The sequence below is a fragment of the Stylophora pistillata genome, chromosome 7, assembly GCF_964205215.1.
Source record: "Stylophora pistillata chromosome 7, jaStyPist1.2, whole genome shotgun sequence".
NCBI classification, from domain to species: Eukaryota; Metazoa; Cnidaria; class Anthozoa; order Scleractinia; family Pocilloporidae; genus Stylophora; species Stylophora pistillata.
Window position 1 is genome coordinate 14,002,015 of NC_142525.1, and position 21,423 is coordinate 14,023,437.

General features: G+C 38.4%; 1 long non-coding RNA gene and 1 pseudogene across 2 annotated transcripts; both read left to right on the forward strand.

Moving 5' to 3' along the window:
* LOC148726736 (uncharacterized) lies at positions 1 to 5,131 on the forward strand. Its single transcript, XR_015989805.1, has 2 exons — positions 1 to 823; positions 1,535 to 5,131. It is a non-coding gene; the product is annotated as an uncharacterized LOC148726736 (long non-coding RNA).
* A 5,448-nt stretch (positions 5,132 to 10,579) lies between these two features.
* On the forward strand, positions 10,580 to 18,144 carry LOC148726737 (uncharacterized; annotated as a pseudogene). The gene is made up of 15 exons (XR_015989740.1): positions 10,580 to 11,519; positions 11,946 to 12,048; positions 12,451 to 12,551; positions 12,766 to 12,897; positions 13,128 to 13,302; positions 14,372 to 14,511; positions 14,842 to 14,953; positions 15,054 to 15,136; positions 15,267 to 15,448; positions 15,749 to 15,844; positions 15,967 to 16,053; positions 16,292 to 16,343; positions 16,526 to 16,591; positions 17,006 to 17,184; positions 17,329 to 18,144. The product of XR_015989740.1 is annotated as an uncharacterized LOC148726737 (transcript).
* Positions 18,145 to 21,423: the final 3,279 nt, after the last annotated feature.

A 21,423-nucleotide genomic window follows, 5' to 3' on the forward strand; every position in this document is an offset into this window, starting at 1 on the left:
GACGAGCTTTGCTCAAGAAAAAAATTCTCAGCAGGCATCGTAAACTGATGCCAAGGTTTGGGGAAGAAGGCGTTGGGTGGATGTCATCACATAAATTACACCACAATGTAATTACACAGATTAGCGCCCACGAATCCACGAGAGATACGCGATTGCGTGCGAGTTAACGCGGGGTCATCTGTTGGCAATGAAAATCAAAATCATGAAATGAAATGAAGTTTGCTGTGCGCGTAATGGTCATAAAATACTGCGTTTTCTCTGTTTCTGCCTGTTTCCTTATAACGACATTTTTAATCACGTAGTCTTTCAAAGATCCTTCCTTTTCACAGAAGAGGTAATACCTGCGAGGCGCCGTATTCGAAAAAGCCTCTCTTTCGATTATTTAGGTATGATTCTTTAGCTTGGTTTGCCATAAAACAGTAACAGAAGATATCGCAATTTTCATGTGCCGTGTCACTTGAATAACAACCGTATCGAATTTCCAGTATTGCGTCACTTGGTGGTCGATCAGTGTTCACGCTTTGCGATCGTAGTACACAATGTTATTGTTTTGGTACAAAACCTGTGGCGATCGCACGACTTGGCCTCGTATCCTGGTTAAATTCTTACCAATATTATGATATTAAACCTTGACGAGATTTTTAATGTCGAAATCTCGAAAAGCATCATGTTTTCGATTTCGAAACCATTCGAAATGAAGTCATAGAGGCAGTCGGATTTTCGACGTGCGGCTTTCCACCGGCTAACTACCACGCAGAGTCTTTGCAGGATTACAAGTGCCACACTTGACCCTTGCAAGCATTGGTATCTACTTTTAAAAGAGGTATGTGACGTTCCTTTGCGTAAATATTTCATACGCGATGTATTTAAGATATTTCGCGACGAAATCCAAAGTGTGGCGACGCGGGAACTTCAGCCGGCCAAATCATCGTTCGGAGTAGTGGGGTTAGCCAGGATTCCCGACCTCGTTCACGTTGTGTTCACGTTCGGTCTAATAGCTGGTCTATCTTCTTCGTAATAAAACAATCCCCGACGAACTTATTAAATCTGCGGGATTTATGACTATCGTAAATCTGGTGAACTCCGCCACACTAGACTTTGAGCCCGAAGGCGCGAAAAATTTAACTTTTGGCGCCAAACTCAGTCACGACTCCGAAGAGCTCGCTTCCTAACTTACCGAAAGATCAGGTAGAGTAAATTCCCTTGGAGTGGAACTGAAGAAGCTTCGAACACGGATTTCTCATCTCGAATCAGCACGGAGTCAATTTTACAGACCCTTTTTCCACCTCAATGTTCGTACCTTGTCGTGGTGAGGTGGCTTGAGTGCCTCAATGACCAATTGCAATACAATTCCTTTAAAGAATTCAGCTTCAGTTGGTGGGCTGTATTTTCTGCAAGGTAGAGGCCAGACTAACACGGACTTTGTCATTGTAGTTATTGTTATGGTTATTATAATTATCATTATTATTAATGATTTTGTTATTGTTATCATTATATTTATGATTGTGATTGAATCATTTTCAAAATGAAATAGGCTGCTCAATGAGGATGGCATGCTGAGGCAAGTAGATTTTAATTTATTTAGCCCCCCTCCCCCAAGTAGAAATTCAAGTGTTTCTGATAGTTTTTCTCTTCAATAGATTGTTAGAATGCAGAAGATTTTCTAAGACACATTGTACAGAGGGCTTGTCTTAAGTAGTTGTTTTCTGATTCAAAACCACCTGCCTGGTTCTGTTTCTCTTGGGTAGTTAGTTCATGGACTGTTGTTATCTGATGGCAGAACTAACAGGTGGATCTGTTTCTCTTGGGTAGTCAGTCCATTATGGGCTGTTGTTATCTGATGGCAGAACCACCAATCTGTTCTGTTTCTCTTGGGTAGTCAGTCTATGGACTGTTGTTATCTGATGGCAGAACCAGTCCCTATTTTTTTCAGCTCTATGCTGTCAGTCTTTTATGGACAGTTATTTTTATCTGATGGCAGTTTAAGCTTGCTCTTTTTGTTTTGAAAAATGTGTTGCTTATGCTGTTTGTCACGTATCATCTGTTATTAGTCAGAGGCACTTTGGTCAATTAATGCTATCATTGTCCTCATTATTATTATTGTTAATTCAGCTGCTACTCTTCTCTCTTTGACACAGGGCCCACTACAGACAGCACTACCTTAATGAAGTCCCCAAACCTTTCACAATGAGCCAACTCAAGAATTGCAGTCCTGAACAGTTTTTGGGGTTTTCCTGTCTTTTCTTGAGATTAATTTGTCTCAGTTTCAATTACTTGGATACTCATTCAGCTAGACTAACAATAACACCATTTTGTTCGCAGATAAACATTGAAATAATCATAATAGAAATATAAATGATAATAATGATGATTTGTTATTGTTATCATTATAATTATCTTTATGATTGTGATCATCATTTTCAAATTGAAATAGGCTGCTCAGTGAGGATGGCATGCTGAGGCAAGTAGATTTTCATTTAATTCCTCCCCCCTTCCCCCAAATAGAAATTCAAGTGTTTCTGATAGTTTGTCTCCTCAATAGATTGTTAGAATGCAGAAGATTTTCTAAGACACATTGTACAGAGGGCTAATGTCTTAAATAGTTGTTTTCTGATTCAAAACCACCTGCCTGGTTCTGTTTCTCTTGGGTAGTTAGTCCATGGACTGTTGTTATCTGATGGCAGAACTAACAGGTGGATCTGTTTCTCTTGGGTAGTCAGTCCATTATGGGCTGTTGTTATCTGATGGCAGAACCACCAATCTGTTCTGTTTCTCTTGGGTAGTCAGTCTATGGACTGTTGTTATCTGATGGCAGAACCAGTCCCTATTTTTTTCAACTCTATGCTGCCAGTCTTTTATGGACAATTATTTTTATCTGATGGCAGGTTTTAGCTTGCTCTTTTTGTTTTGAAAAGTGTGTTGCTTATGCTGTTTGTCACGTATCATCTGTTATTAGTCATAGGGTGACTTTGGTCAATCAATGCTATCATTGTCCTTAGTATTATTATTATTATTATTAATTCAGCTGCTACCTTTCTCTCTTTGACACAGGGCCCACTACAGACAGCAATAGCTTGGTGAAGTCCCAAAACCTTTCACAATGAGCCAACTCAAGAATTGCAGTCCTGAACAGTTTTTGGGGTTTTTCTGTCTTTTAATTTTTTTTTTTGCCCCAGTTTCAATCACTTGGATACTCATTCAGCTAGACTAACAATAACACCATTTTGTTTGGAGATAAACATTGAAATAATCATAATAGTAATATAAATGATAATAATGATTAGATTAATGGGAATAATCATAGGAATTATAACCATCAGGGTAATGAACATTATTTCTACAACTATTGTAAATATTTTTATCATTGTTATTATTATTATTATCATTATTATTGTTATCAATGTTATTATTATTTCCATCATGAATTATTAGAGATGCTTGGGAAAAAATGATCTATAGTTCCCTGAAACTCATTATTCTTTCAATTAAGTGAATTAAGACTTTTGTGAACAGTTACTGCTTTATTCTGTCATTCCTGATGACCATAGAAATGGTGAAAGTCCACAGATATTATCCATCTAAGAGTTTCTCCAGGTGTTTTTTTCCCTCTGAATTTGGTTACAACAGAATGAAGGGCATCAGAGTATAGTGCGCCCAGCTAGACATGAATTGCTTTAACATTACAGGGTTATTTTGCTGTATTCAGGGTTTAATCTTAGCCTTCTAAAGACAAGTTTGTTCCTCTAAATGCAAAACACATTTTCTCGTTTTTTAAAACAAACCTACAAAAACTGCCAAGAAACAGCTACTCAATTTATGGAAACATGACGAACAAGTGAACTAGACTGTGTACTACACATCATTGAAATCAAAGTATCCCTTTAGGAACATAAAATCGCAAGGTCAGTTTCCCATTTTTAGTGCCTGAGAAAAGATCAGGCCACCAGATTACTTCAAATTCTCTGGTTGCTCGTCCCTCTCAATTTGCAACAATCATGTTAGTTTACTGGGTGAGAATCTTGCTTGATTTCTTGCCCCATGCTCTTTCCTTGGCCGCCTGTAAAGCTTGTTAAGAGTTTAACAGCTACTACTTGCAGCAACCTCCATATTCCCCCGATAGCTTTTCTTAAACTCTAATGGTACAGAACTTTGATGACTCAGACCAGAAATAACATCATTCACTCTACCATCCCTGTAATAAAAAACTTTGGATTTTTCTCTCCATACAGGGGGCCGCGGTGTACCGGTTCACAAGAGCCAATACAAAAGACCAAACAATATAGCTAACCGATAACTCCTAAACAAAGAAAGAACAATGGTAATTCCCTTTTGAACCGGTACACCAGGACAGAACCCATCAAAGCTTGGATGTATGTTTCAGGAACTTAGTATCTTTCAACCCGACACCATTTGCCTGAAACCAAAATAATAATTACGAAAGTTAAGAGATTATTTACTTCTGGAGTGAAATGTACTAAATGATTTGCCCCTTCAAACATAAACCTGAGTTATCAGGCTTTGTCAATCAGAAAATTACACACCGGGTTATTAGTATTCCTTGGGGACCACCCTATATTATCATAAATATCTAAGACGAGAGGTCTTTCAACTAGGTAATCTATGTTAAAAATCGCGCTGTACAGCACTCAGAATTATTTTCTTCACTCATTATTTTTCTCACACTGCAACCTCGCGTACTACGCAATTATTACTACGCAGTCATATCTGGTGTCCAATTGAGAGAAGAGCTTGTTATTATTTTTGTTTTAGAGGTGAATTGCGATTTCTTGTATGTCCCCTATTTCGTCGAAGAAAAGCTCGAAGAAATACTGAAAGTAATGAGTAAGTCACTATGAACAACTAGTGCAAAGTGACAGCACTATCGAGCCAAACTGAGAAGTGTTCTTTAATAATTTTTAACATGAACCACCAATTCTTACTATTTTTAATTTCTGTGTTTTAATAGACTCTGACATGTTCTTGAGAAGATATTAAATCGGTTAGCGCTGTTGTTCCCTTCTAAATTATTTTGGTGGAAGCGCCTCAGAAGACGCTGGTTTAACTAAAACCATGTTGGGCGACGTTGCATTTTGACTGCACAACCCGCAATTAAATTTAATTTTAACAGCTATTCGAGTGTGTGAAGAACGGAAAAGACCAAAATTACATACCATCGGCCTTTGGATGCACGGACGAATTAAAACTTTCTACAATGCCACTTATCCATTGCTTGTAACTGATAGACCTTGTCCTTACTCTTGCGGGAGGCCGTACGATCTGTTGTCCATTGTAGAACTTGGCAAACTTAGCGCACTCTGCCTCGAGCGCAACAATGTGATCTTTCGATTCTCTATCTCACTAGCGCAGTTTTGTTGAACATGGACAATAACACATCGCAGCGTGTCTTGTAGATAGCTAGAGATGCCATGTTTAGGATAAGCGCTGAATATGGACGAGCGTTAAAGCCGCCACTGAAAAAGCACAATCGACCGTTTTTCATTGTATGGAGGTCTTTCACACAGTTGTCAGAATTAAAGAGAGGAAGAACGTCGATCCCGCTCACCTAAGTAGCGAAGTACGCCACGAGCGGCGACGATGATCAAACACCTGGAAGATCACCGTGGTGTCCCTCTACTCTTTGGTATCATAACCAAGAGCGAGCCCTTTCGACTTGTCACTAAGTTTTACGATTTATAAAACAAAGGCCCCGCTCTACACAAAGCCTTAAAGAATGAAACACTAGAAAAGCTTACTTGGCTTGGAATTATAAAAATTTCCTTTCTTGAAAATCGAAGATTTTCATGGTTTCCGTAACTTCGTATTTTTCCAAATTTCCTCTTTTGCATGTTATGCTGTTTTGCATTTTCTTCAACGTATAATTTAGTTCAGCGCCGATCATTTATCATCCTTAGAAGAAAACATTCTGATCTTTACGTTTAACTATAAAATTGCTTTGGTTTACATTGTGCGCATAAAAGGAGCGTTAAAGTAAACATGAGTTGATTCCACGCGAGGGTTTTACCCGGAAAAATGCCTGCACACGAGTGACACCGACATTACCGCGTGTCCCTTTCTGGAAAACATTCGTGTTATGACAAGAAAGGTCGGCTTAAGGGTTTTGGGTTACCCAAACTATGCAATTTTGACGCCGAAAAGTGCCAAAAAGTAATTACAGAAACTTCTTCCGCGACACCTTGAACGTGCTGTGGGCGCGAACTGAGATCTTCTCTTACAGTTAATAATTGCCAGGCGGAACTCAGATCCGGCTTAGCCTAATTTGCATAATTTTTTTCGGTGGGCAAAGCTCGTCATGCAATGAGTTTGTCAAAAAGGGATATTCCCTTGTGGAGACATTTGCACATGGTAACAATGGATACAACCAAAGAACTTTGATGTTTATGGCTTGTGTCAGATACATGCAACATGCATCTTTGTTATCTTATCAAAAGACACCTGTAGCATTACATCTGATTCTCAATATTTTGTTTGATTGTCGCCCCCCCACAAACTTTGTCTCCCCAAGTACACTTTCTGACTGGAATGTTCTCTTAGGTGAAGCAGACAAACTAATTTTACGCAAGTGCTTCTCAAACTCCAAGTATGATTTTCATCTCTGGAGCGATGACTCCCACAAGGGAGAAGAGAGGCACATAGTGGGTGTTCACACCTGGTGCCCTAGAGAGAGCAAGCTCCGAGCTTATGTCCTAGCAAACAGCCTTACAGCAAGCGGCTCTGGAAAACACAAGTCTGATGTGGATTGTCATGTTGTGATTATGTTTCGGGGTTGGTTGGGGACAATGCCTCTACCCACAAGGGAAAAGTAAATGGTCTCTTAGCAAACAACACCAAAATTTTTCGAAAGGAAATGTTCTTTGTAGGATGCCACCCACATCTACTAAACATCATGCTGAGAAGAATGTGCCAGGCTGGGTTTGGAGCAAACGGTGACATGAGTAACCCCCATGTTTTACAATTGCTATATAAAATATCTTGGCTCCATCATGTGCGTCCAAGCCAATACAAAGTTATGTATGTTTCTCTAGGTATTCTTAGTATAGAGCCACCCCTTCCTCAGACATTCATTGACACAAGGTGGACATAATTATTATCATGAGACTCTCCAGTGGTATCTTAAGTATGGAAAAGCTTGTCTACAGCTTGCTGAGCGTCTCCTTCAAAGATTGCCAAAATCAGATAGCCACCACACTATTTGGCAAGATAATAATAATAATAATAATAATAATAATAATAATAATAATAAAGTCTTTATTCCATCATAAGATAAAACTACATATCTTATGTTACAATGAATTTGGAAAAACTACAACAGAAATCTACATACATATTATGAATTAAAAAGTATTACAATAAATGGAGCTTAAATATCAACCTATTTACAAAGGTGTATGTCGTTAAGATGAGCTCAAGTTCTATGATTCAAGTTGAGATCAAGTTTTTTTGAATTCCTTGATAAGTTCATCATTCCATCTCTGAACACATCCCAAGCTAGTGATGCAGAACTTGGTTTTTCCAGTGGTTACCTTGCACGGTTATGGCCACCAACTGTTTTGAAGCACCATGAAACTTTAAGTGAAATGTTGAAGTCTCCATCAGAACATTTTCCTGTAACATCACAACAGGTAAAGATGTCATTGAAAGACCCAGCAGCTATTGACCATTTTCACAAACAAGTGCAGAGGCCAATGTTACAAGAAGCACTTAAAGTAATCAAAGATCATGGAGCAGAGTGGTTAACTTTTCCTAAGTTGTTTGGAATGGGAGCTGATCAGAGATACCAAAGTCATTTCTGGCATTCGGTTTTAAAGCTTCTTGGAATTCCAGTCAGATCTGAAAATCAAAAAGAAAAGTCAGTGAATATTCCCTTTCATGTTCATGGACTGAACATTCTCACATTGGTCTCTAAGGACAGAGTTGGATTAATCAAATGGGCCACTCTTTGGAAATTAAAGGAACCCCAATTGCTATGTGAGATCAAAGAAATGGCTTTATCACAACAGAGCCCACTCATAAGTAAAGAAGCCACTCCAAACCTGTTTGAGTTCTACACCAAGAACATTTTCAGTCTTCCAGTTAAAAATGTTATTGCAGAAAGACAGTTCAACCTTTCACAACTGTATCTTAATGATAACATGTCAGAGTTATCAAAACAGGCTTCAATCACATTTGTCGAGAACATTCTGCACAGTGGAAAAACCAACACCAGGACCACAGAAGCTGTACGTGAAGTTCATGAAGAAAGAATGAAAGAATATGCCCAAATGCTCACCACAGACCATTTGCAAGAGGCAAGAAAGAACTTAAACAAGATTAGAGAGAACAGCACACATGGGCCACTTACAGCAAAAGATGTTTACCCTAAAGCTTGGATAGAAAAGAAAGTAAACATTGACTTACCGGATATGATTCAGTCACTAAAAGGTGATGGTCGCAAACTCAAACTTCACTGGAAAGCTTCTGCCAAGGGAACATCTGCACTGGAGGGACAAAGGTCATTCAGCCCAACAGTAATTGAGGGAGTTACCAGTACACCTGATGGACAAGTTCCAAGACTCATGCAGCTAGCTGCGCTAAAGGTGTGGAACTATGGGAAGGAGCTACCAATTTGTGATCTACCAAGAGAATGCCAGTTGTGTTTACAAAACCTTCCAAATGTCCTCCAACCTCCAACTACTTGTCTTTCCAGGTCCCACATGACTGTACATATTACGCCATTGCCTACACATGAAGAATAAAGTAGTCATGGGGGTGGCTCAGTAATTTTTAAACATTTTAGATTTGTACATAACTGATTTCACTGACCCACACTGCATGAAGTAAATGTACCTCAACATGAATGCATTTTTACACACACGGACACATCTAAAAATTAATAAATGTTTCACTGCAACTTGTTAGAACTAACCTGATAAAAGCATGATGTATATGCCACTTTAGTTAAATGAACAGAGCTCAATATCAGTTTTAGTGTATGTAGTATGTTAGCTTCGCAACATTGTAACTGGTTTTGCTGGGTATAAGTGAAGTGCATGGAGCCACAGCTGAGACATGCATGTATTTAATCATGTTGTCATCATCATCATCATCATCATCATCATCATCATGTTTATTTGTTCAAGCAGGTTGAATTTATTGGCAACTGTATAAGCTGATGTGGACCTGCTGTTTTCCCACCCAACCCACCCCAGGGGAGGACATCCAGCACACAGTAATCTCGTGCGTGGGAAATTAACGTCTCTTACCCCTTACCCTTTAAGAGACGGGACCTCCGGCTTTACGTCCTATCCGAGAAGACGAAACAATGTGAGTGAAGTGTCTTGCTTAAGGACTCAAAGTTAAGCCCCAGCCAGGACTTGAACCCGGGCCGTTTAACCCAGAGTCCAGCGCACTGACCACTGGATCTTGAATTAAATGAATTGATCTTGTATTGGATCTTGAATTAAATGAATTGAACATTACATTCAAAATGAACAGCAGGTAAATGAAGGTGTAATATATCTGATTTTAAATTGTTGTGCATAACTGTAGCTTAGTAGAATATTAAACAAACATTGAAATGCTTGAATTATATAATGCTGTCACTTCACTACAGCAGTTTAAGACCATAATAAATGTAATATTTAACTACATGTAGATTATATCATTATAATGTTGCACATGTATAATTAAACATATCATTAGCAGTTGGTAACCTTTAATGTGATAAGTACATGACTTGTGTATAGATGTTCTTGTACATTAAGTGAATCATTTTGTACAAGAAGGGCAAAGCTAAGTGATGTAGCCAATGTTATGTACATACATTTAGTGTACAATGCATAACAGTAATAAATTAGATTTAAACACTGGAACAGTTAAAAATGTGCCAAGTTCATTATCCTGTCTTTCCTTATTCCGTGTAAAAGATAAGTAGTACAAATCAGACCCGTAATGAATCCTCTCTCCCCTTTAAACGTTTTTCTTCCCCTATTAAATATCTACACCGATGGAATTTTTTTTCACACACAGGCAACTTGTCATAGCCTCTAAATCTGGACCAACACAAATATGAATATGCAGTGTGGTCGAAAAAAAATCAGTGTATTAGTCGATCCTCCACATTCAAAGCGCCCAACAGAAATAAGCATTGATTTAACAATCGATATCAATCAAACATCATCAATAGTACCAACGAGTACTCGAGAAGTGTTTGATAATTAACTGCTCTTGGTTCCTGTTGACGAATAAACCGGAGTTCACTCTCGATCTCGGGTGGGCGATATTGAATGTGAGCCAATCGACGCATTACCACCAACACCCCCAAGAAAGGGTCAAGATAACCTAGTTTATAATCTTACCTCGCGCATCGTGTGCTTGCTTTACTCAGTCGATATATTTCAATCCTCCATTACATCTCGAGCGCGCATTAAAAACATGAAAATAACTTTAATACGAACAACAGTGGACTCCAAACCACAATTTGCCTTGAAACTACGATGCCAATTCTTGAACTTGTCCATTTCGAAATAATAATAAACACCACGCGCAATAAATGACAAAACAGTACGAAAAAATAGCATTTCTACCACTAAGTCGATGAGAAGTAAAAAAATAAAACGGTAGAATCCTTAACTCCATTGCAGTCTTCGCGGTTTAAGTATTAAACAACCAGAGACTTTGTGTTTTGATAAGATATGCCACAGTAAAGTTTTAAAAGCGTACAGGGGAAAAGTAAACACAACAAGGGACGTCATCTGCGCATGTCTGAAATTTTCCTTAACTCACGTGCGTACGCTGTTCCGTGAGGCCTAAAATTCGCCGGTAAGGACTTTTTGTTTCCATATCTCAACACCCGACTCGCTCGAAATTAACCGCTTACATGCGGATTTAATTGGCAACAAATTAACGCATACAAGCGGTCAAAGTAGGGCCTATTTTCCTATCGTGAGATGAAGGAAAGCAAGGCCTGGTATCACAGCTAGCTAACCCCTTGAAACGCGCTTTAGATACCATTATGCCTCCTAAACGAGATTTTAGATCGAAAAAAAATTGGAATTTAGTAACTTTCAAAGGGGGAAAAGCTGTGAGGAAGGCGAAGTTAAGTGTTCCTGTTCGATATGCCGCCCAGCAATTTATTGATTCAACGCCTGTGGCCGCCGGATCTTTGAACGCTGCTGAGGTTTTTCTCCAGATCAAGAAGACCTTCCCCATAATTTGACGAACCTCATGGCTTAAGAACTAAAAGAAAATCAAAGGTTACAAAAGTACGGCTGAGGCGCAAGCTGAAAGCTTACCATGAAATGAAAGCCACGCTGGCTGCGTCCTGGCTCAATGCAAGAGAGCTGCTTGCACTCTTGACAAGACAGGCTTTGCCTTTGGAGCAGATGTGTGTCGTTCCTCTTTGCGAAGAAAAGGCATGCGGCAGATGCCTTGACTGCAGTCCAGGGCACTTTATGTGTGAAAAGCACATCAATTTGGTTCACGCAGGAGGTAGATCACTTTATCACCCAGAAGTTTGGAAGGTGAATTTAAGTTTTTTGGAGCACAATCTCGTCAGCTACCTTTAAATATTCAGTTATGTTGTGAAACCCAATTGCATGTCTCCTCTGGCTGTTTGCCAGTTTCGTTTGTTGTATGTTGTCTTGTGGTTTTATTTCAGGGCGGCATCCTCTCTTCTTTTTTCTTACTGTTACTGCACTATTACTTTTTAAAACTTATGTAGTTTTTCTCAACTTCAATGTTTATTATGTCAGTAAAACCTGTCCCATTTTTGTGCAGAGGAAAAAGCGAGAGCAGGGAGCATTATGTTTTCTTGCAAATGTACATGTAATTTTCCCTGGATTCAGAACTTAGTTAAGTCCGTTTTTAGAAATTTTGAAAGAGTTGGCTGATTTAAGGGGTATGTGATTTATAGTCACCTAATAACAAAGGATATAATATACTGTTAGGATGAAAGATTTGTACCATATCAGTTTGACGAGTGTGTCTGGACTACACCTCACAACTTGGATCATGGATATGTGCGTGATATTATAGCTGTTGGTTTGCATGGTAAGTAACTGACAGCATTGCAATTTGTAACTATTATATTTGGAGATAGGTTCCATTTTTTTCTTGTTCTTTTCTTTTTTTATGTAAATGTTTAGGTTACCTCTTCTAGGAAGGTCTTTGTTTCTGTTTTTACTGGTTTTAAGGTGTTGATTATATTGATTTAGAAAGTTTTGTAACAAGGACGTTACAGAGAGTAACTGATAAGCTAACTGCAAATTTTCCATTGCTAAGTCTGGTTTATTCTAACCTAGACAGGTGTCTCTATATTGCAGAAGCTTGTATTTTTTTAGTCTTTTTTTCATTTTCATGAGAATAACTATCACTCTTTTGAGCATGGTTGGGAATTGATAAACAACAGAAGAAGAGCAGCATGGACACGCTATGTTGTTTGTTTTTTTACAGGGAAGCAGCATCTCATTAAAATCAAATGCTGTGAGCATGAACCAAAAGCTATAACCCTGGTCAGGAATGGTTTCTGGCCATCTACACCAAAACAACCCCAGGTAACCTTTGACCTTGGATTCATGGTCCTGCTCCAATACATTTTCCTAGAATGTAGGGTATCTTTAAACTCAATTTGTCAGGCACTACAATGGTTAGTCCCACTTGCTTCCAAAGTTTACATAAGTATTCATTTAGAAGTGTTTTATCTTATACTCAGGAATACAATTTTTTTTCTTAAGTTATACAATAAATGAATGATTTGTTCTTCTGTAGATAAAGGACATCTACTGGCTCCTTGTTGGAGATTGTTTCTGTGAGTTCCGGTTTATGTCCAGCATGTTGACCAATCTGAAGTATTTCAATCCTCGTTATGAGAATGATCATGAATGTCCTGCATGTCCTAAGGTTTGTGCTAAGAGTTATCCTTCAGTGACTAATGTCTACCATGATAGTAAATCTAAGAAAATCATTGTATATATACTTAGGCATAATGAATGACATGATATTACTTTACACAAGAAACATCAATTTGGATCTTCTCAGCAGGAGCTTTTTGCTCATCTTTTAATTTATTTTGGCTTAAGAAATATTTCTAACATGACATTTTTAATTTGCTTTTTTGCATTTGATTATAGAAGAATGCAAGTTTATTTGTCTCCATTGATGCATTGTTTGGATGTGTCCGCAAATGCAGTGCTGGAACCAGTGGAAAGTCTTCCAATCATGGAGAGGAACTGTTTATTAGTAAGCCAAGAAAAAGTAGATAGGTTTCTAGCTAATTACAGCAAAAGACCAAGCAGCAAGTCAACGGTGTGTTAACTGAGACTATCTTTTCCCCTTATTTTTTGTGTTGTTGCTTTATTCTTACCTTTTGTTACCCAGTATTACTTATGCTACTACTCAACCATTGCAAGGAGATACTAAAAGTAACAATTATGTTCATTGCATGTAATACTGTAAAACATTGCATGTTTTTTTTTTTTTGGTAATTTTAAGTGTTATTTAATTTTTAACGTGTAATTAGCTGATTAAGTCAGGGCCACAAATTTATTAGCCTGAGGCTATTACGTGCTACCCTGTATAAATAAAGTCTTTATTATTTTTATTATTATTATCATTATTATTATTATTATTATTATTATTATTATTATTATTATTATTATTATTATTATTATTATATATGAAGGTGTTGTATTGATCAAATATAGTACAATTTGAAGGGCTGGTTACTTTGGTTCTGGCTGCTTATAAGTCTGCCCAAAATACATGTAGCTCTAATAATTTATATTGTTAGTTTGTTATGTTAACTTTACAGGAACCTTGTGAATTTTCAGGTTAGGAACAGTACATAACCTTTATTGCAGCCCTCTCTTTTCTTTGATTTTATCCTTCTTTTTTTTTTTTTCAAGTAAAGTTTGTCTCTTCTTTTTTTGAAATTAATTTATGGTCTTTAGAGGTAATATATTGACACATGCTTGCACAATAAACTCTGCCAAGGGTGTCTACCATCACTCTTGCTGGTCCCAAGCCCAAATAAAAGAGGAGGGGTTGTGAAGCAGTAAATTTATTTTGTTGTCTAAGTTTGAATTTGATTACAAATTGAGAAGTGATGATTGGTTTCTGCTAATTTTTTCCTTGCCTTCTTTTCCATCATGTGATTTTTAATTTCTAATTGTACTAGTCCATTCCAAAACACATGTTGCTCAAATATATTGTTAGTTTGCTAGTATGTAAACTTTACAGGAACCTTGTGAATCGTGAGCTTCAAGAACAATACTGAACTGTTTATTATCTTCATTAAGTATGGTTTAATTTGAAACCTTCAATTGGAAAGGTGTGAAGGAAGTTGAAGATTTAAGTTAAAAGTTTTTTGTTGAAGGAGCAATGTAACCAGTTTCAAGCTGGGTCCAATCTCCGCTCCAAGAACAAATCAACAAAGCTGGATGAGACGGCCCTCTTTGGAGGAGGCAGTGAGCATGAAGTGCCACTCAAGTTTTTCAGCTTAAGGAGAGGAGAAGAGTGTGTACATGCAAAATGAAATATATACTAAAACTTAATTTACATTTTTGTTTGGCTATTGTCAAGCAATATTTAATTTATAGAGTTACTTAATGTTAAATTGTTAGATGTAAAAATTCAGAGACAAGTTACTTTGAATTCTTTGTAGCAAATTTACATGACCAATGTTGGGTCCCAAAGAAAGATTTTTTTGTGTGTTACTTATGTACAGCTGTATAGTGTAACCCTGTATTATAAACCAATTACATTAGGGCACTCAAAGAAACTAGGGCATGATTCAATTAAAGCATGCAAATGGCTATTAATGATGATTATAATTTTATCAAACAGGATTGGAAATGCTGTGTATTTGCTGAAATGGATTAAAAATCATGTACAAGACAAAGCTATCAACATTCGCTTCTTTTATGATATAGCATGTGTGCTGGATACACATTTGAGAGTAAGATTTTTTTTGCAGTTTTATTTCAACTGAAATCTTTGTCATGGTACTCTAGTATTTTTGCTTGTGAAACGATTTTTGTATTTTATCTGCACTGTAGAATACGCACCAGGAAAAATTGCTTGAAAATGTTACACTTGTGATACCAGCATTTCACTGCTAAGGACACAAAGTTTCTTGTCAGGTGTTTTGAAAGATATGCCCATTGAATACTTTTGAGGAGTTAATAGTTATTGTAGAACGCATGCATCCTTACTTCAAAACAGCTAATGTTTTCATGATTCATTTTTTTTTCTTTTGCATTATCACACTTGGTCAACTACAGCAGAAGAAGGCTAGAAGGGTTTGGGTTGAGTGATGGCGAGGTGATGGAGAGATTGTGGTCTTACTTAAGGCCAACAGCAAAAGTAACGAAAGAAATGACTCCGGCCCATCGAGTTGATACCTTAACTGACTTCTTGATGCACTACGCAAAAAAGTCCATTTCGAACCTTGGTAATGTTGCTGTCAATCTTCACGTTTTACAAATACGATCATTACCAGAATAATTATATCCTTTTGTGACCGATTTCAGTTGTGATGTTTTCGTAAACCAGTCGTTACGTAAACCAGTCGTTTTCGTAAACCACTCTGTAATTCATATTCATATATTTTTCTCGGTATATTAGCATCTCTATTGGAAGAGGCCTAACAAGCCTCATTTTCATCCGAGTTTAAATGAAGTCATCATCATCATCATTATCATCATCATCATCTTGCTGTTTTTGACTGATTCTTTTTTTCCCAAAAATTTAGGAGAACGACTTCGTGACCATTTGAAGAAAGCAGTGGAAATGGAGAAAGAAACTGAAGAGCAACTAAATTTGCTTCTTGAGAAGTTGAACGAAACAGGTTGGGGTTTGATTTTACTATCTGTCATCTTTTTATGTTATCTATCCAATATATAGGGATGTCGAGATGATGATACAGCCCCGTTTTACTATTGATATTTGGTGTTTTTTTCCATTACCAAGGTATTAAGGTGGACATATCCAGCATCTCAGAGTGGAGTATGATGGAGAAATCTACGGCTAACAAAGCGGCCAGCGCAAGAAAAGCTAGTACGTACAAATTTTCCGCTTAACTAGGATGGAGATCGGGTGTTGTTATCTGAGGTCGCATATTTATTGAGGGGAAGTTACTTGGATTGGCTCCTCGCCTTTAACGACCAATAATAAAAATTGGTTATAGATAATTATTTTAAGTGCTAAAGAGGAACATAGTGAACTACCACACCTGAAGCTAAGAGTTACTCAAGTGATTACAAATATTTAGGATTTCACGTTTTCTTCTTGAAAGGTTCATCACAAGATGATTACCCAGAGAAGTTGAGGCAGTTCCTCTGTGTACGGTATGAAGTGGCATGAGGATTTGGTTTTCATATAATGCAGTTTACTCCAAATGTGCAACTCGTGATTTAGTTTCTGAATTTTGCAAGAATTATGTCACTTTTTGGTCCATCGCCAGGCTCTGTCATTCATCTCTATTTTTCTGGAATTTTTCCACTGAACTTTTCACACCGTTCATTTACAGAACAAACCTGCAAAAATGCTCCCCGGGATCTGAAACTTGGAAAATATTGACCGATTAGCTTGACAGGTATGAAACCATCTTTTGGATCCTGCAACTTTCTCTCCTAGTCTGGGAACTAAGTTATATTTACGTCAAAATATTAGAACAGTTTTGAAATGAGATCTCCCAAAACAAAACCAGAGTAATCATTTCTAGCCACAACATTTACAAATAGCTAATCATACTACGAGACCTGAAACAATCAGGCAATCGAGCAATAAGAATTATGGACAATGGCAGTCAAACGTGCAAGTCGTTATTGGTATTTTACTTGATTCTCGCGTCAAGTTTGGCAATGGCATTGCAAAGCAATGGTATTTTACTTGATTCTCACGGCTGTTTGGCAATGGCATTGCAAAGCAATGCAGAACCAAACCAAATGCAATTTAATTTCAAAAATGATATTGGCTTCTCCACTTTTTCCCTTTCTGGCGGTAATAGGTTGGATCAACAGCTAAAGAACCTTGAAAGCGGCCAACCCCGGTGGTCTCCGGTCAGCAGCATGTATATTCCATACCTCCGCGATTTGCAAGACAAGCGTCGAGAGGACCTGTTGTTGTCCATGCATGTTAAGTGCTCAGAAAGGTGGTTTCTCTTACAACTGATGAAGAAATATGCAGGTATTGCATTGATATGTTCAGGTGTCAACATTTGTCGTCAAGAAGCCCAATTGAAGCTGTAACTGTCATATCGTAGCGACATGATAGCTGTAAATCTCGGCTTTTTATGGTATCATTTTGACTTTTGTCGTGTTAATTCTTCAGATGGACAAGCCATTGCGAAACGGCTTTGTACGCAGATCACGAAGGCAACAGGAGCCATTAAACAGCCGGTCAAGGAATATACAAAACTAAACATTGACACGTTGGATTGTAAACACCCTTCCACAATTTCAGTTGAAGACGCGTTAGACATCGACAGTCCTTTGTGGCTTGTACTTAACGATGACATCCAGTCGCATTCTACTGTCCCCTATTGTTTAAAGAGGCAACTCATTGATTTGGTCCATGTCCGCAAAAGATGCCAAGAGGAAATAGCCAACACCAAAGAAGAAATGGTCCGAATGCTCAGTCATTTGGAGGGAAAGTTGAAGGTATTGGACGCATGGTCAAAGGAGTTGATAGAACAGAAGGATTCGGAGCGAGCTCGTGCATTGCTTGCTATTGCTTGCACTAAAATGGATCAGCTTTCCGTATTCACTCACCATCTCCACGGTCCCTTTTCTGGAGGTGCTGGTGGCCATAAAGAATGTGAAGCTCAGTTTGATCTTGGAATTTTTCCTGAAGTGGATTCCGATGACGACGATGAGGAGGTTCAAAAAGATGACGATGATAACACTGATGAAGCTGACGTTGTTCAACAGCTCGGCCAAAGTGAAATCTTTGAGAACTTGCGTTCCGTTCTTTATGCCGAATACGGAAGTGCAGATAGTTCAGATTTCGACACAGAAATATCTTAATGTTAACTTGTGAATCGTCTCAGCTGCCTGTTCCTTTTTTTTTCACTCATAAACGTGAAGCTACCAAAAAATGTTACCAATCTGCAAACAAAAACAAAATAAACTCTAGGTTAATCAGTCAGTCACTTTGCAAGACAACTAAGAGCTCTCCTCCAGAAGTTAATGCAACCTCCTTTCTCCTCCTTGCTGCCTTAACGCACCTTTGCCTGGTCACTTTCTTGGGACGTTTTTAGCCTGTTTAAATTAAGGGCGTTCCAGCATTTTGGCCCAAGTGTTTGTACGTAAAACAATGATGAATAGTTACAATTATTTGGTGCATTTTTACGTGATTCAGTTAAGCGGAGATCAATACAATATCCCATAAGCGCCACTAGAAAGTCGCAGAAATTGGCCAATATCGCCAGAATTGATTTGTCCAAGTATCCCATGAAAATTAATAGAAAGTTACTAAAACTGGCCAATATCAACGAAGTAAGTCCAAGTCCATATCCCATGAAAATCAAAAAAAAAAGTTGCGGAAAGCGACTGGCACAAAATTGAACCAAGCCCTGTCAATAGCAATATCCCATGACAGCCTCGAGAAAGTCGCAGAAAATAAGACAAAATCACCAAAATAGATGTGTCCAAGTGTCCCATGAAAATCAGGGCCCCTTTCTTGGGCAAACTGACCAAGATCGCTAAAGTGGGACCTAAATGCGGGCCAAGAGCAATATCCCATGAAAACCATACGAAAATTTTGAAAACTGGCCAATAACACTAAAATGAGGGTAACACTGGTCAATGCGGATGTCCCAAGAGGAACATAAGAAAGTCTGTGGTAACTGGCCAATATCGCAAAAATAAGTCTAACCTGGGTCAATGCGGATATCCCATGACAAACATTGCAAAATTATTAATAAAGACCAAAATGGAAGTTTGAACCAAGTGCAGTCAATAGCAATATCCCATAAGAGCTGCGAGAAAGTCGCAGAAATTGGAAAAAAAATCACTAAAATTGACGTGTCTAAGTATCCCATGAAAATCAGAGCCCCATTTTTGGGCAAACTGACTAACATTGCTAAAGCGGGATCTAAATGGGGGTCCAGAGCAACATCCCATTGAGACCATGATAAACCTGTGGAAACTGGCCAATATCGCTAAAATGAATGTAACGAGGGTCAATGCTGATAACCCATGAAGATTAAAAGAAAGTCTGTGGAAACTGGCCAATATCGCAAATTAAGTCTAGCACGGGTCTATGCCCACATCTCATGAAAACCAAAATAAAGTCTGGAAACTGGCCTATATCGCAAAAATGAGTCTAACACGGGTCAATGCCGATATCTCATGAAGATTAAAAGAAAGTCTGTGGAAACTGGCCAATATCGCAAATTGAGTCAAACACGGGTCTATGCCGACATCTCATGAAAACCAAGAGAAGGTCTGTGGCAACGGACCAATATCGCTAAAAATAAGCGTACAACGGGTCAATGTCGATATCCCATGAAAACCAAAATAAAGTCTGTGGAAATTTGCCAATATCGCTAAAATGGGCCAATTTAGTGAAAATGGGTCCAAGTGCGGCTCTACGCCAATATCCTATGAAAATCATACGAAAGTTGTTGAAACTGGCCTCTATTGCTAAAGTGGACCAACTTAGTTAAAATGGCTCCAAGTGCGGTCTATGGCGATATCCCATGAAAGTCATAAGAAAGTTGTTTAAACTGACCAATATCGCTAAAATGAGCCAATTCAGTTCAAATGGGTCCAAGTGCTGGTCTATGCCGATATCCCATAAAAGTCATAAGAAAGTTGTTGGGACTGGCCAATATCGCTAAAATTAATTGGCCAATTCAGTTAAAATGGGCCGGTCTATGCGCTGGTCTATGCCGATATCCCATGAAAGTCACAAGAAAGTCGCTGAAACTGGCCAATATTGGTAAAAATGGGTGAATTCAGTAAATATAGGCCGGTCCAAGTGCAGTTCTATGCCGATATCTCATGAAAACCATAACAAAGTTGTGGAAACTGGCCAATATCTCTAAAATGTCTCTTCAAAATGTTCAGTCTCTTCAAAACAGTAACAATCCTAAACGTTTCTGGACTTTCATAAAATCTAAGACGAAATCACGATCTATTCCACCTGAAGTATCCCTGGAGAACCAAAAGGCTTCAAACAGCTTCGATAAAGCACAGCTATTCAACAACTTCTTCTCATCGGTTTTTATAGAGAGTCCTGGTATTCCTGAGAAGTTACGTGACGATCTTCAACCTTTTACTGATCAAGTCATCTCAAATCTACTTTGCTCTAAATCTGAGGTCGAGAAATTGCTCATTGGTTTAAACGTTACAAAAGCTCATGGTCCGGATGGGATATCAGCGCGTATGCTTCGCGAGGCTGCACCAGCTATATCAGAGTCCATGACAAATTTATTTAACTTTTCACTCCAATCTGGCACCTTGCCTGTGGAATGGAAATCTGCTCACGTCATTCCAATTTTCAAAAAGGGCCAAAAAGATCTAGTCAAGAATTATCGTGCTATTTCTCTTACGAGTCTGATTGTAAAGACCCTAGAAAGACTGATATACAATCGCATTTTTGGGTTTATTGAATCAAATAATCTACTTAGTAGTCATCAATATGGCTTTCGTCCTGGATACTCCTGTACCTCTCAGTTGATACACCTTTTCCATGAATGGGCCAAAGCACTAGATAAACGCCTCTCTACCGATGTAATATTTCTGGACTTCGAAAAGGCCTTCGACTCAGTTCCTCATGACCGTCTTCTACTCAAACTAGAACGCTTTGGCATTACCGGCTCTCTCCTTTCCTGGCTATCCAATTTTCTCCAAGGTCGATCTCAACGTGTTGTAATCGAGGGCTGCCAATCTGACTGGGCGCCTGTCACATCTGGTGTTCCACAGGGGAGCATTCTTGCCCCCCTGTTATTTATCCTATACGTCAATGACATCCCTGAATCTTTATCAAGTCCTGCAGAAATGTTTGCTGATGATATGTTAATCTATAATTACTGTACTCCATCTCAAACGTCCATCACTGCCCAGGAGAGTCTAGATAAAGTCACTGATTGGTGTGGCTCGTGGCTTTTAGGAACAAATGCTGACAAATGCGAGTCCATGAAGTTCACCAGGGCTAGAACTCCCTCTCCGTGCAACTATTCTATTAATAGCAAGCTACTTACCCAAGTATCTACACACAAACATCTTCGGGTAGTTCTTTCCAGTGATTTATCTTGGAAACCCCACGTACTGTCTGTTGTTGCAAGATCGAACAGATTATTGGGCTTACTCAAGCGGACATTTGGATCTCACTCTAGGGCTCTATTTACTGGTTATAAATCCATGATCCGTCCAATACTCGAGTACGCTTGTCAAGCGTGGAATCCTCACCAAGCATATC